The sequence below is a fragment of the Parus major genome, chromosome 20 (genome assembly GCF_001522545.3).
Source record: "Parus major isolate Abel chromosome 20, Parus_major1.1, whole genome shotgun sequence".
Lineage (NCBI taxonomy): Eukaryota > Metazoa > Chordata > Aves > Passeriformes > Paridae > Parus > Parus major.
Window position 1 is genome coordinate 13,779,252 of NC_031788.1, and position 15,576 is coordinate 13,794,827.

The following is a 15,576-nucleotide window of genomic DNA, read 5'->3' on the forward strand; positions in this document are numbered from 1 at the left end:
TAAATGGACACTATTGTCCAAAGATGGGATTTGTGATTCATAGCCTGAGAATTCCTGCTTTCTCTGTGAGGTGGGAATTGTCTTCAGACACAAGGAATACAGAACTGGAGGGGTGGGAATGTGGGGCTTAGGGAGGCAGCAACAGTGGATAATATGAGAGTGGGATCTCAGTGTAGAGAAATGAGAGGCTCTGAGGATAGCAAGGGGTGCAGTTCTCAGCCCCATGGATATTTTAGAATGTGACTCAAAAAGTTAGGAAGTTTATATCTCTGCACCTAACCTTTCTTTGCTTTTCTGGCTGTATTTACTTTCCCATTGTAAACTGGTTTGGCTCTTTCTTAGTTACCTGCCAAAAATTCCCACCCCTACCAGGCAGGTTCTGTGTCCTAAGTTTGCCCTGATGGAGCAGGCTGTGAGTGGTGTGCGCTGCTCCTGCTTGGTGTGCAGCCCTTCCTGGGGAGCTGTGCCTTGGCCTCGTGCTCTGCATGTCCCAGAGGGAAGGAGAAGGGCTCCAGGGGTGCCAGGAGAGCACCGTAAATGACAGAGTTAATGAGCTGTACATGCAAGGACACGTGAGTGCTCTTGCACTGAGTTATGAGCAGAGGGAAGGATGGGATGGGGATGTTCTTCTCAAATTGTATTCTGAACGTGAGAAAATGAGGAGTAGCAAACCTTGCCAAGGATATTTCGTGGTTATTTCCAGTAAAAACATCCAAACAGTTTGTGAGCACTGGGACGGTGGTTGTTACTGAGATTTAACTCCCACCGTAAGCACTCACGTTCAGCCAGCTGAGCCTTCCTCTCTGCTCAGGCCACGTCGCATTGGCTTCAGCAGTCCCTCAGGCCGGGCTGCTCTGTCCCTGCCCCCAGATGTCACCAGCAGGTAGAGCTGTGCAGGGAAACTGCAGCCCCCAGAGCCAGCACAGCACGATTTTAGGTCACGTCTGTGCGAGGTGCTTGGACTTTACTCAGCTGCAATCCTGGCTGGGATGCTAATTCAAACAAACCCTGGGGGTATGTCTACACCAGCTCAGAGCATGAGTGCGACATGTACAGGCTTGGGTCAGCTGCCTTGGAACAACAGCAGTGCTGCAAAGGCAGCATCAGCTTTCCAAAGATTGTCTGAGCTCGCTGGGGACGTGGGGCAGGCACACCAGTGACAGGTACTGCTGAATTTCTGACCCCTGCTGTCCCACTGCTGGCACCCACTGCAGCTGCAATGGTGCCTCTGACTGCAGTGCAGGAGCTCTGTGAAGCTGCTCACTCGCCCTGCTGTAGAAAATAGGCCACTGACTGGAAAAAACCCCAAATAAAGTAAAGGCAACTTGTCTCCATTGCCAAGAGTGTGATCTGAGGCTCAAAGCCACAGAAGCACTCAGGCAGTTTCCTGCTCACTAAAGAGTACATGTGTGACATCTTTTCAGGTCACAAACTGGGTACAGGCTCTCATCATGACCTCAGTGTAGGAGCTACAGATCAGGTAGTTTTTTTAATATCGCTCTGGTTTGAAATTAGAACAAAGGAAGGAAGCGCTTTGCTCTTTCTAGTGAAATGCTTATCTGTCACAAGAGGCATGTGGCTTTAAACTGTTTCTCTTTCTTGTCTCTGATGCAAAGAACATGCCCTGGATTTGGAGCTCAACCAATTTCTTAATTAAAGACACTTTTATGGTCAGCTTGGAACCTTGCCTATTCCAATTTCAGCTGTTTCAGTTCACAAATAAGTATTTCCAATGAAAGTTTTAAGAAGGAAAAGATTTTCACAGAATAAATATAGAAGTTCTGCTGGGGAACAAGTGGCTCAGTAGTCCTGGTAATGGACTGGACAGCATTTTTGTATGGAGTTGATCAGTTTTAATCCAACAGACAGTTATTGCCTAAATGGCAATCTTCATTGAACAGCTCTTTTGGGGCCAGAATGAGACAACTGGACTCATTTCTCTTTCTAGAGGCTAAAGGTGTCTGTATTATAAAATCAGCCTTTTAAGTCTAGCCCTAGACTGAAAAAAATCAGAGAATTCAGAAATAATTAAGAAGAGGACTGAAGTATTTGAAAGGAGAAATTCATAGTGATGTGGTTTTTTTAATAAAATAAAAGGCCAAATCTGTTCAGAATCTAAATGTTTATGTGGCATAAAATCTGAAATCATCAGTATCAACACAGGAACCTTGTACTAGAGAGGGGCAGTGTCAGCTTGTGATTCCAGGAGTCAGCTTCCACCAGAGATAAGCACAGAGACGTAGGTTCAGCATAATCTAGCACAGCATGTGTTGATGTAACCCTCTGGAGGCCACCTCCTAGGTAAATAAATGACATTTGTGGGTGCTGGGTGCTGACAAGCAGTCGATAGTACCAGAGGAAGCCGTGCATTCATCAGACCTGTTTTGCCTGAACCTCACCACAGACTCAGATTAAAAGAAAAACAAACCCTCAAACTGACAGTAATTTTATGAAGGTGTATGACAGATTTCTTGCCTTCTAAAAGTGGGATGAAAGTAGAAGCTGTGGAACAGCAGTTTCAATCTGCATGTTGTTCATAGAAAGCATTGATAAAGACAGAAGATTCAAACCTCACACAGCTCTGAGTGCAGTGAAACATCACTGAAGCCTGTGAGGATCTGGATCCTTGCCTTAGATTAGATTCTCCTTATGCTCAGCTTCAGGCCAGTGGCCAAGGCCCTGAGCATTAATCACAATGATCAGAGCAAAAGCTCAGTGAAATTGGTCTGAAAGCCATGACACTTGTGGTGATGATTTGAAAATGAAACGTTTGTTTTTATTTGGTTTGGGAAATAAGATTTAGTAATCAGTTGGCTGTAACAGAATGAAGTGCACTCCCTCAGCCACTCCTTAAACTGGGCAGGGGCTACTCAGGTGAGAGTGTGCCAAATGTCAAGGCTTGCAGTGTGTTCCAGAAAGCTGCTGCAGTCTGACAGCTACATGTGACTTCTGGCTGAGGTCAGCCCTGATGCCAAAAGCCCAGCACATTCAAGCAGATCTCTGCAAAAATCTGACATGTGCGTGGAATTTTTCAGGTCTTTTGATAAGATTTTCAGTGACATGCTCTTGTTTGTTTAACATAAATCATTAATTCTTGGAAACCGGTGGTACTGTGCTCTCTGTGACAAAGAGGAAATTTGTTGGAGGTGGGAAGAGGTGGGGGCAAAGCGAAGTGAAACATCTGCCAGAGAAAACTGTGGTACAGTAATGGTAAATGATTGGCAAGCACCTGGAATGAGCTTGGCTCTGCAGCCTCTCCGTGTGATGGTGAATGGGAAGGCAGTCCCACTTTAACACTTTGCTGGATATTGTTTGAGCTGTGTTCTAAGCCTCATTCCCAGTGCCTCAGGAGCCAGAACTTGCCACCAGTGGCTGAGGTTGTCCATGTGGTTTGGTGAGTGACTGGCTCTGCCTTTCCAAAACAACAACACTACAACTTTTTTTTTCCCAGTGCAGCCAGGGGCTTACAGTGGGTGTTACAAACTCATCTCCTCCATGCTAATCTTATTCTTGGTCTATTTGGTCTGAATTGAAACTGATAATGATGAAAAAGGAACAAATCTGTTCTCCTGAAGTCTTTGCTGCCTTGCTTAGCCCCTGTGGGATGAATACATTTTTACACATTCAGTGGAAGAGATAATTTGGAACAGACAAAAGTACCAAGCTGGCAAGTTCTGGATGCCTGAAGGTGTCTGTCAGAAGGGCTTGCTTATGAAATACTCAGCTGCAGGCAAGACTGCAGCTCCTGAGCTGTTCTTTCACTTAGGATGAGGAAATTCCATAGAAACAGAATAGTTTGGGTTGGAAGAGACCTTAAGCACCAGCTAGTTCCTCCCCCCACTTCCACAGGGGAGGGTTTGCTTTTGTTTTTCCTCAAAAACCACTGGAACAGTTTGTCAGCATGATGTGATAGTGTCTGAGCCATGTAAATGTGCCTGACAACAGCAATGACACGAAGCCTGTCCCTGCCTCAGGCCAGCACTGCTGCTGCTGCTGCCGCTCTCCACGGCTTGGGACCCCAGGATGGAGCATCCTGCCCCTCTCTGGCAGGCCCTGCCTGATCCCCCTGGCCTGCTTTTCACACCAGTGCAGAGAAAAGGTGAATGGAGCCTTCCCTGCCCTTTTGAAAGCCTCAGAGAGATGTTTTCCTAGCAGAGGAAAGCATAAAATGCCGTGTCACATCTCACAGACGCCTTCTGTGCTGCATCATCCCTTCTGGTCCTGGGGGCAGGAAAGACTTGGGCCATTTGCTGACCACACTTGGAGGATCAACATTTGTGACAGTCTGGGGAGTGCAATAACTGCAGCCAGCATTCATAAGGCTGCTGGGGATTGAAATCAGGACTGCCATGCCGTGGGTAATTGTCCACTGCCCTGCTGACTGCCAGCTGCAGTGTTTGATCTCATATTGGTTACGACTTGCCTTCTAGTTTTTGATTTTTCCTTTTTGTTTGTTTGGTTAGTTAGTTTTTTGGGAGGGGTTATATAAGGCCATGAGTAGAAGGGCCCAGTTCTATACACTTTTACTCATGTAGTGATGGCCTTGGCTTGCCCTCATTATTTATTTACAATGCAGCCTTGTGGCTTAAAACAGAACAGAACTTTCTGAAACAAGGGCTGGCTCTGCACTTATCTCTCAGATTTCATGCACTGTGGTGAGGGCAGGTTCTCAGGGCAGCCCTGTGTGAGTGTTGGTGCCCGTTCCAGGGGCACAGTGCAGGATGCCCTGGGCAGGGAGCAGCTGGAGCGCTCTGCTGAAGCAGGAGCAGCATCTGTTCTGCTCTCCAGCCCGTGTCCACGGTTCTCTGCAGCCCCCCTTGCTGCCAGCAGCCCAGTGACAGTCACAGGAGTGGCTGTGTCTGTCTGTCCCTGCCTGGGCACCCCGTGTCTCGCTGGGGCAGGGCAGGACTTTGGGCTCCAGGGAAATGAGCGCTGGCAGCGCTGAGCTCCCTGCACTGCTGCGCCTCCCCAGCTCCATTTCCATTTCACAATCCTGTGCTGCTGCCAACTCTACCAAAGGCATGTCAGCAGTAGCTCAAAATGTAATTTTCTTGTCATGTACTGTTGCCTAATTATTTATATTGCTTATTAGAAATATGGATAATTTAACATAATCTGCTGGGGCTCAAGGCAAAGACAACCATACTCTACATGTATTTCAAATAGAAAAAGCAAATACCAAGACTATGAAAATCACCTGGCAGTCAGCATGTGACATCTCTGATAGAGCTCTGTTTCTTCTGCCAGGCAGGTCTTTTGTTTATTTCCTTACTTTCACATGTCTAGAATGAAGGATTGGGAGAAACAGTTAGATCCAGCCTTTGTATTTAGCATAGTAAATCATGTGGTTCTGTTGCTTTGCCATCATTATTTCACTGAACCAAATTTATCCCAATGCATGTACACTGATTTAAACCAGAAATTCATTTAGCCCATAACTTGTCTTTAAACACAAAAATACTCAGATTGGGTGGAACTACAACTATAATTGGAATCAGAGTCTGAAACTAAAACATTAAAGGCCAAATTCTCCTTAGAGGACCTGACCTTAGACTTCTCATGTCCACATAAAAAAAGAGGAAGGAGAAAGGCACAGTCTATTGTCTTTTACAGCTGGAATATATGATGTCATACAAGAACTCCAAATTAACTCCCAGTGAATAAACATTATCACCAAAGAACTGTGTGTATAAATGATTAAATGATTAAGAATCATTTAATAACTGAGAATGACTGCAATGCAGGAGATATGGAAGACCTTATAGGAGTATTAAAAAAAAACCACATTTGAAATGTTTGTCTGTGCATTCTCTAAGGGCTCTATTTGAAAACAATATTCTATTGGCATGTCAAACATCATCCAACTCGTGGGTCTGACAGGTGGGCCCTGGGTGTCCTTGGGACACTCCTGCACACCCTGGGGCATGTCCAGGTTTCATCCCACAGCAGTGGGGCTGCTGCTCCCGCTGCCTCCTGACAAACTCTGGGGAGGGTTTCACAGCAGAGCTGCAGCTGCAGCACAGGGACAGCCAGGAGCCTGCACAGGGCTGAGAGCAGCTGGACAGATGTGGTGTCCTGAGGCTGGGGATGCTCAGCAAAGGGCTGACAGTCCGGGCTGGCTGGTGCTCACCTGCCTCTGGTGCCTTGGAGGAGGTTCCTCCCCTGTTTTCCAAACAGTGTGCAAGAGGAATTTGGAGGGGAAAAGTACCAGTAGTAGAATATTTATGATGTGAAGTAAACGAAAACAAGAACTGAATAAAAGATTAAATCGGTCACCCAGGTCTAAGACAGAAATATGGTTTTAGCAGTGAGTGTTGAAAGCTTTGGAACTGTCAAACACAGGGGAGCATTCTCCATGACTTGTCCTCTGAGGAGCACTGGAGCCCTTCTGAAAGGCATGTTGTGGCCAAACAGCTTAAGATGTTACTGGTGTGATATCAAAGGGCCCATGGTTTATAAGGGGTCAGACCACAACAGGGGTAGCCCTTTCTGTCTTTGAGTCATGTCAGTGTAAACTAATAAAACTAGAGGTTGGAATTTACAGCAAAACAATTTAAAGGTACAAATAATGTATTATGCAAAAGGTTTTGTTTGGGGGAGGAGAAATTAAATCTGTGGAAATTCCAGATAGAAAAATTACAGTGAGAGGAATCCTGACAAGATGAAAGAGAAAACCCTGTTTAGTGGACATCTGGTCTAAACTGCTAAATCAGCCATGCCTGGATAAACAACAGGAAGTGTCACAAGGCACCCCTGAGTTCCAGCAGGCACAGAATCAGAGTTTCTGGGATGGAGTGACTCTCAGTAAATTCTGCTGAGACTGGGAGTCAGTTCTAACAATGAGGAGGAAGAGGAACAGGGAAAATCCCAAGCACCTTCCCATAAGCCACCTGAAGAACTTGTCCCACAAGCCTCAACTGTTTGTTTCCATCAATACCACCCTTTGTACACAAAGAAACAACCCATGCCTGGACCTGCTGGCAGCAGGGAGAGCAAAACAGCCACGGGAATGAGACGTGTGTCAAGACTTGCTCTTGCCCCATGGTGGTGTAGCCAAGGCAGGGATGAAATATGGGGAGCCAGCCCCCATTCTGATTGGAAGGGCCTGGTTCATCATATTTTGATTTGGGTTCAAAGCCTTAAGATATTTCAGTGATGGCAATTATGGGGATTTGTTCTTTACCTTCTGTGACTGGAGTTTTAAAACTAAGTATTACCTTTCTTTCATGAAGACTGAACTTCTTATAGGAAACACGAGAGTTTCTGCTGGTTTCCATGTTTACATGGTGGGAGAGGCCACTCTACCCCTCACTGGCCACCTGTGTGACCAGGGAGTTTGATGTGGTCTGTGAGAATGGCTGAAGGTGGGCAGAACCTGCATCATCTTGGCAGGAGCAAATGTGTCCCTGCTGTGCTCTTCACATGCTGGACAGATCTCGTGCAGGATGGAGTCTGGGCTGCAGGAGCAGTTTATGTCCAGGAACCAGCTGGACACTCCTGAGAGATCACCTTTAGAGAAACACTAAAATATTGCCAAACAGAACAAAATCGTCAGGTGTCTGGCCAAGAGCTGGGTGAATACCACTGGCAACTATTTGTTTGACTAATTTATTTCCATCAGCTTTGAGTCATGTGTGCTGTGTCTTCGTCCCTCATCTGCCTGCATTCTTTAGTCAATTCAATTATTTTTCACGTAGCTTATTTAACTTTTGTCCTTGTAAGCATTTCTTATTGATGTTGATAGAAACAGTGATACTGACATTTCTGAGGTTGCTGTGTTTGCTCAGTCTCTGGGATATAAATGGTGGTTTGTGACTCCAGCAGGGCGGTTTATGATCCACAGCGTCCTTGCCCAGGGAATGACAGCCCTGCTGTAAATGCTGCTGATTTACTGTCTTGTTTTGTGAGTGGCTGGACCCAGTCAGGACTTGCCATGTTGGAAGCTTTTCCCTCTGGAACAGATCAGACCTACCTGGGGGTAATCTCAGCTTAGTGAGAGGCAGGCATTCCTTCAGGAGCATCCCAGCAGGGAATGCAGGGAAAAGAATTATCTTTTTCTTATGAAAAGAAAAGGGGGAAACAGAATCTAGGACAAGGTCACTCCTCCCCTACTCCTGAGATTTTCACTTTTTATGTTCATCCTCATTGCAACACTTGCTGTGGAGAGGATTAATGGAAGCAAAGCACAGAGAGCTGTGGGAAGGGGAGCATGTGATGGGATACAGCAGAACTGATTCTGCTGGGAAAATGCAGAGCTGGGATTGATTTGGAGATTCAGAAGCAGACAGAGGTGTGAATAAGCACCTGCAGGATAATATTGCCCTCCCTCTGCATTTCCTGGGGGGCCAACAATAGGAAATGGAATAAAAAAATCTCCGGGGGGGCTGACATTATGAAAGGGGATGCAAAACTTGGAAGGGTGAGGGGGTGGATTTTAAAAATCAAAAGGTAGATAGATCAAAACTAGAAGCTGAACAAAAGTGGTTTCCTGGGTTTGCATCATTCTGTAGCTGCCTGGAATCAGAGTCTTGTTTTTACCTTTTTGACAATTGCTTCCGTAATTCCTGTCACTCCTGAAAATTCAGCTGCAATAATGGAGAGAATATAGGCAGACTTACTGATGCAATGGAGAACCTTTTGTTTTACTGTCTTTAGGCTGGTATTAAAAGCCATGGCAAGCAACAGGGATTCAAAACAATATTCTCAATTTTCTGTTCTCATTTACCTGTATTTCAACGTGATCCACTTTGTGCATTGTTACAACTTGAAGCTGCATTTAAGGAAATATAAAAGAATAAAAAGCAGCAGAGGTTTCTGAAGTGTTGTCATGTATGTGCTTAAATACATTTGCCATGTACACATCCATGTGTATCTGTCTCATGTATATCTGCAGTTCCAAACACTCTAAAACCCTGATCTCTGCCTTTATTATTATACACATGGGTTCAGACAGTTTAGCTTTATATTATTCAACATCTCCTTTGCCTACACACAAATTGTACTTAATTTGTCTTTAATTACTGAAAGTGTATTTCCTTAAAATGGTATAGTTCCCTTCCTGTCCTCTCTAATAGAATTCCTTCTCCCTCACCTGGCTAGAAAGCCTTTTAGGTGAAATGCTGGTTTGTGGGAAATCACATTGAAGCCGCAGTAACGCAGCAACCAGCAATTAAAAACAAGCTGATGCAAACAACAAGAACAGCAAATGTAATCAAAAGCCAGACCTGACACTCTGCATTCTATGGATTTTTTTCTGATTCTATTGGGAGCAGTTGAATTTGCCTTGCCCTTTCCTTCAGGCTTTCTGTGGTTCTTACTAATTAGAATTTGTGCTTATAAATTGCTATTAAAAAACAACTTCTTCAGCTTTGGCTTTTTAGTTCTGGTTTTTGTTTTTCCTCCTTCTTGCAGCTCCCTACCAAATGCTCCAATTGTTTACCCAGAGTTGCCTTAAACAAGGATGAATTGATGATTGAGACTGTGCTTATTTCAATTTAATTGTGACCATAGTTTTTCAGTGTTACTGGTTAGGGTTGTTGGTTCCTTTCTCACTGGAGACAGTGGGAGCAGAGGGTTCCTCCGTGTCAGGCGTGGCATCCACTGCTTCAGTCCTGGCACAGAGATGGAAGGTCTTGCCTTCACACTGAGCCAGGGAAGAAATCAGGAGCCAGGGGACAAATCAGGAGCCAAGGAAGAAATCAGGAGCCAGGGAAGAAATCAGGAGCCAGGGGACAAATCAGGAGCCAGGGAAGAAATCAGGAGCCAGGGAAGAAATCAGGAGCCAGGGAACATTTATGGAGTGTGCAGCACGTGCCAATTCCAGCCCTCTGCAGCCCTCTCAGTGGTGACACCAAATTCAGTTTTACACCCACTTTGCAGCCTCCCTGTCTCCCAAAGTTTAGAATGTTCAACTTCAGACTCCTGGAGTGCTGTTTTTCTCAGAGCATAATTGCAGCCAAATGCCAGGGTACAGCTGATTCAGCTTCCTGGGTAAGGTTTGGCCTCACTCAAAGTCCTTGCAGTCAGGATTTGGCCCGTGCTGGTGCTTTGGTGTCCTCCACTCTTTCTGGAGCACAAGACCTTCCAAAGGCTTCATCCTAGAGCACCCACGGTGCTCCAGTGTGTGTGCCATAGGAAATAGCCTAGAAAGTGCAAATAATGTTTGTCCCACCAGCAAAATGTGTGGAAAATTGTGTTATGTCATTTTATGTCCCAGTGTCACAGCAGCATCAGGCCCAAGGACTGGATCCCAGAGTTTCCCATGAGGAAACTTCTCTCTGAGATATTTATGCCAAATTCAAGCCTTGCCAGCGAGCAGCCAGTCCCAAAGAAGGTGCCAGTGGCTCAATTTCTGTGTTTGTGATCAGCAGCTCGGGGCCAATCTCAGGTGGCAGCTGCAGTGGCAGCCCAGTGACACAGAAACACTGAGCAGCCTGCAGGGATGGAGCCAGGGCTGCAGACAAACACCTCCTGCTCACCAGGAGCCCCTGGAAATGAGAAGATGTTATCACCTGGAGTTTATGGATGTTGACATGCACAGCTATTGCCGTTGTGCAAACAATAAATTCGGTCACAATGCAACAGCAGAAAATTCTCAGCGAAAAGTCAGAGAGAAGAGTTATTGAGAGGACTTGCCAGGATCTGAAAAGAAGAAAGGAGTTTCTAGGGGAGAAAAACAGCTTGAGGGAAAGTCTAAATTTAGAAATAGGTCTCCATGTTTAATAAGATAAATATAAGGCTGAGTCAACAGTAAATATATCCAGAGATTAATGATGAAAGGAGAGCAGACGTGAAGGAATCACATTCTCACAACTCAGAAGCACTGGGAGAGTGCTCAAAGGAACAAAAAGGCTGGTTGGCAGGACCCAGATCTGTTCCCCAGCCTGCTGAAGCAGAGCCATGCCTGTATGACTATCTTACACATATAAACTGTTATATAAATACATTTATATTTTTGAGGAAGCAGCAGCACTTGATGAAGTGAAGGCAGTGAAGGTCAGAGATCAGACATGAAGGTCTGTTCCACCTCCACAGAACAGCTCATCAGTTTCTGTGTTTCCTTTTGCAACTGGATCCATAAATATTATTTATTTCTGTTAGGAAAGATAGTGATCCCAAAAGATTCTATTAGGAAAAGATAGTGAGCTTGTATAGAAAAATAATCTTATTCAGCTGTAGCTTTGCTGTGGCCAGATTTTCCACCACTCCAGTGGTTTAGCTCAGTTGACTTCACTGCAGCAATGTTTTCTCACTCTGGCCAAGGATCAACTTTGGCGCTTTGACTTTTTGATCTGAAATATTTCCAGAATGGAAGGCATTGTCCTGATCTGTTACAGAAGGGTAGTAATGAATACTTACTACTCTAAATCCTGTTGGATCAGGCTCTAGCTTAAATGCCTGTTTATTTTGGTGACCTGCTGACTGAGGCATTTCATGGAACCTGTTAGTTGACAGAGAGGGACAGAGTTGAGGGGGGAATGTTTGCTCTTGGTGTTTATCTTCCCTGTGCTGTACAATCCGTTCATTCCACTTCTCAGCTGGGATGGATGAAGCACAAGTGTGAGTTCCTGCTGCTCCACTTGCCTGGGAGCAGAGTGCTGCACTGGAGTGGCTTTGGATGGAACCTGCCCCATGTCCCTTCTCCAGAAGGGTCCCTTGCAGTCCCTGATGGCATGGTGACTGCAGTCACACAGGATGCTCCTGCTCCTCCCCTTGGGGTTTTACTGCTCTCACACAGCCTCCTTCTCCCACGGGTTGGCATCACACATCATTGTGTGTGCATCACCTGAAACTGCAGAACTGAGATTTCCACTCTGAATGGACATTTTGGTCCAGATATTTAGAAAAAAACAAAAACAAAAACCCAAAACAAAACAAACCCAAAAAAGCCAGACTTTGAGATTTGGGGGTGTTTTTATGCAAGACAAAAATGAATAGTTTTTTTTCAGACTTCTTAGCAGAGCAGATGGCACCTTTATCTCTTTGCCCTCGCTGTGGTCAGGGAGATAAAGCTCAGGGCTCCTGCTCAGGGGTCTGTGTCTTTATTCTGGTGGCACAGCCAGGCCCTGTCCCACGGCTTTTCCATCATGTGGCAGTCCCTGTGGCCAGGAGGGAGCTCTTAGCAGGAGGTGCTGTGTCCCCAGTGCCAGTTTGTGCAGGTGTTTACAGAGCTGTACTGCAGGGTGCTTGTACAGAGCACACACACATCTCCAGCTGAGCTCTGCAGGCACCTGGCAAATCACCTGGCCAGGAGGAGCCTGCCACTGCCACAGAAATTCCCAGCCCAAAGGTGAATTGTCCATGTGGGCCACACAGAGACCAGATGCTGGATGTTGTGATTTATGTCAGGAACTTTTTTGAGACAGAATTTTTTTTTTCCTGTTTTTTTCCTGACCTAACAAAATGTCTCATGATCCAAGACTGGCCTGTGACCTCCATCCACGATGTGGCACATTAAATGTATGTCAAATGTGTGCTGTGCCCTTATACAGGTCTCTTTGTTTTCTCCTGGTTTGTTGTTCCCCTAATCTAAACCACAAAACAGTTTTTCTGAAAGGTTTAGTGTGGAGGGACCTAAAGACTGTCTGTCTGTTAAACTGCAGGGGAAATGGAATACTGAATTAGAAGTGAAGGGTGAACCAGGTAACAGCAGGCTGTAGTCAGGGGAAAGCAATGCCCCCTGAAATGAAAATTCTTCTATCTGGGCTGGTACACTTTCCTATGTGTTTTACTGTTCACAGTAACATTTATTTTCTGCAAGGAGGAGCCAGAGGAGTTAATGATCGTGTAAAAGCGTTAGACATCAGAATCCTGACAGCCTAATTGCTGTGCTGACAGCGAGGGCTGTTCACTGCTCTGGTGGGACTTCCATCTGCAGAGCTTGTACTGAATTCAGCAGTGGCAGGGACTGACACACCTTCCTAAAGCACCTGCTGGCAGGGAGGATGTGTGTGGGTGGCTCCCAGGGAACACAGACAGGCAAGGAGGAGGAACAGGCAAAAGCACCTGTCAGGCAGTCTCAACATTCCCTTTCCTGCAAGGGGATCAATCCCACATTTAAAGGTGTTCAAGAAAAAAAAAAGAATAAACAGAAGTTGTTCCAGTTTTATCCAATGCTCATTTTTCAGTTTATCAAGGTGGGTTTGATTTTTGCTTCCACCTTGAATAAGAGAATAAGGAATCCAAGACATCTTTAATCTGAAAGCAAGGAGTGAAGTGTATTTCTATGGAGAGATTGCTATTGACCATGAGCAGCTGCTTTGTCTGTGCTTTTGAAATTACAGTGGCCTTCTTATTGCTCTGCACAGGTGTCATACTTATTACCACTGCTACATTTAATAGGGCTGCTGCTGAATAAAGAGTCAAATATTCCAAGCATCAGCTCAGGTCATTTGTGGTGTAAGAACCTGGAATGTAGTGAATGCCATGATAAGATTCTTGTGAAGATAGGGAAGGATACAGCTGAATTCTCCTCAGGGCATTTCTTTGGAAGTTCCACTCTGATTTTGCTTCTCATGTTGTAAAAATATTTGCAGATTTGAGGAGCTAGAATTTTTGATGCTGTCTTCATACTGATTGGCAAGACAAGCAATTTTACCCTAGTGCTTGCTTATGCTGGAAAAAGAACTTTATACAGCTAAGAGTTTACAGGAATTCCATGGAAAGCTAGAGGAGGAAATGACTGCACTGTGTTTTGCAGGAAAAATGAGACTTTGTTCTTTGAAAACTGAGCCATTTTCGAGTAACTGTGGCAGCTGGTGAAGCAGCTCTGTGCAGTCTGTAACCTGCTGGGATTTCATAGTGCTGCCTTGCATCCTGCTTCACAGTGATCAGTCTTTAAAAAGGCACCTGAAAAATATCATAACAGGACCTACACACCAGATGAGTGAGGAACACAATGGGCTTTTCTTGTAAGCATAATGTGAACTTTGAGTTACTTTCATTATTTGACACTAGGCTGTGTCTGACTGTGTCCTGTAAGAAAGCTGTGGTAAATCTCTATATAATAATGTAGAACCAAGGAAAAGTGTTCCAGAAATTGTATAAGGAATAACCCTAGGGCCACCAGGGAGCCTGAACATGTGATCTGACATAGCAGCTGCAAAAGGAGAGCTGAATCATCTCCCAGGATTTAGTTCCATCCCCCTGAACAGTTGCTGCTTCTCCCCAGTGCCTGCAGTCATTTGTTAACATCAGCTGGAGATCTGCTCTTCAAATGCTTCATTTTTCGGTCTGGATTGTAAAATCATGGTGGGTCTGTTACCATGATGCCCTCTGTCCCTGAGGGAAAGGAAAAACAGCCATAGCTGGATGCTCCAGGCCATTTCTGGGCAAGCCTCTCAGTCAGCTTCAAGAGCAAGGCAGAACAGAGCAGTGAGAGAAGGCTTTCAAAAGCCAAGACCCTCGTCCTCACTTCCACTCAGCTCTGTCAGAAATTCATTGCAGCTTTTTCGTGTCATCTCAGTAATTGAAACCAGCACCAAAACCCAACAGTTTCAGAGAAGAGAAATTAAAAGTGAAGACTCTTATCATGGTACAAACTCCTACTTCTTAGAAGGAGCAGCATTCTGAGTTTGTAGCTCTGCCAGCCAGAGGCTGAGTTCAGAGAAGCCAGGCTCTTCCATCTGCAGGGCTCAGACATCACTGAAGCACCAATGAATCCTTCCAGTCACTCTCTGAAATGTGATAACTTGTTACCAAGTGACCCAGACTAGCCAGAACAAAACAAATCCAAAAAAGCCAAGTTGTATTGGAATAGAAATTAAAATGCTTAACCTTTTCAACGAAGAAAACTTCAAATTAGCTAGGACAGAATAGAAATAAAAGAACTTATAAAGGAGTTTCCCTGCCCAAGGCTGGGCAGCAGCTCCTCTGCTGTCTTCCCATCACCTCTGAGGCTGGTGCTTGCTCAATCGTCCCTCTCAGGGCTCCTGGAGCCGTGGGCTCACAGCTCCTTGCTGTGCCTGTCTCTCTCCATTTGTCTGGCATGTTCTTTCTCCTGCCCTGCGAGCCTCTGGCCCCAGCAGCCTCATTGCTCCTCAAGGGGAGAAGCAATTTCTCACTCCCTCCACAGGATTTCTTCAGACCCAGTCACTTGTTTTTTAAAGGCAAACAACACACAAACTAACAACAAATCAAACAGATACTGGCTGTCACAGAAATCCATAGCAAACTGAATAAAAATTAGATTTAAATGATCTCTCTGAAGTCCCACTGGGTGTTTATAGCATGAGCAGGATTAAAGCCAGTGCCCTTTGTCTGGTTTGTGGGTATGTTTCCTCTCTGAATAATGCCATGCTCTTGCCTGGAGTGCTTGAGAGCCAGAAGATTCTTTGTAAATTCTGGTTTCATTGGGAAGTCTGTAGGAATTTTCACAAGCTGTTCTGTGCCACTCTGCAATGTCCATGTCCTGTCGAGAAGGGACATCCAGCACTTCAGTCCTGATGGTCTGGCCGTTGTTCTGTACAAAATGAGAACGCCCATGGTATAAACCATGGTATAAATATAAACTATGGTATAAACCATGGTATAAATATAAACCATGGTATAAACCATGGTATAAACTATGGTATAAAC